Source organism: Leptonychotes weddellii, chromosome X, assembly GCF_054177405.1.
Source record: "Leptonychotes weddellii isolate Sample4059 chromosome X, ASM5417740v2, whole genome shotgun sequence".
Classification (NCBI taxonomy): domain Eukaryota; kingdom Metazoa; phylum Chordata; class Mammalia; order Carnivora; family Phocidae; genus Leptonychotes; species Leptonychotes weddellii.
The window spans coordinates 9,480,000-9,480,874 of NC_138385.1; the positions used below are offsets into that span (position 1 = coordinate 9,480,000).

Below are 875 nucleotides of genomic sequence, written 5' to 3' on the forward strand. Positions count from 1 at the left end.
TATATGCAACTGATGAATCACTAAACTCTACCTCTGATACTAATAAAAAATAAATACAATTAATATAGATAATTTGAAAACTTATGTATAATCTAAGAGTCAAGAAAACTTTTTATTCAAGCTAGGTAACCTAGACACTATAGAGGAAGATTTGAAATATTTGAGCCCTTCAAACTTAAAATATAATCATATGGCAAAACCAAAAGACAAATAATAGAGAAAAATATATTTGTAGTAGATATTACAAAATCCTAGAGGATAAATAAATAAAGGGTTCATATTCAACATATAAAAATATCCTACACGGGGCGCCTGGGTGGCTCAGTCGTTAAGCGTCTGCCTTCGGCTCAGGTCATGATCCCAGGGTCCTGGGATCGAGCCCCGCATTGGGCTCCCTGCTCCGCGGGAAGCCTGCTTCTCCCTCTCCCACTCCCCCTGCTTGTGTTCCCTCTCTCGCTGTGTCTCTCTCTGTCAAATAAATAAAATCTTTAAAAATATATATATGTCCTACACAAGCTTTGCACAGTGGCAGTATCATAGCCAATGAGGTTTATCTGAGGCACAATTATTGCTAATTGAAAAATATCCTACACATTAATTAAAAAAAAGACAAACACCTGAATTGAAAGTGGTTAAAAGGTGTAAGGATTCACAGAGGAAGAAAGCCACCTTGCCAAAGAACAAGTGAATTTACTCAGCCTCACTAACAGAGATATGAAATTAAAATAACAAAGGAATATCACTTTAGGACCATTAAATATATTACCACATATTGCTGGAGCGTGGTGGAAGTTAACATGTTATCTCATACATCTGCTGAGGAATATGTGATGTAGTAAAGGCATTTGCAATTCAACCTGGCAACATCTATTAAA

The 875-nt window shown here is 36.2% G+C and overlaps 1 pseudogene; it reads left to right on the forward strand.

Moving 5' to 3' along the window:
• Nucleotides 1-514: 514 nt before the first annotated feature.
• LOC115945004 (U4 spliceosomal RNA) lies at nt 515-596 on the forward strand (annotated as a pseudogene).
• The last annotated feature ends 279 nt before the right edge of the window (nt 597-875 follow it).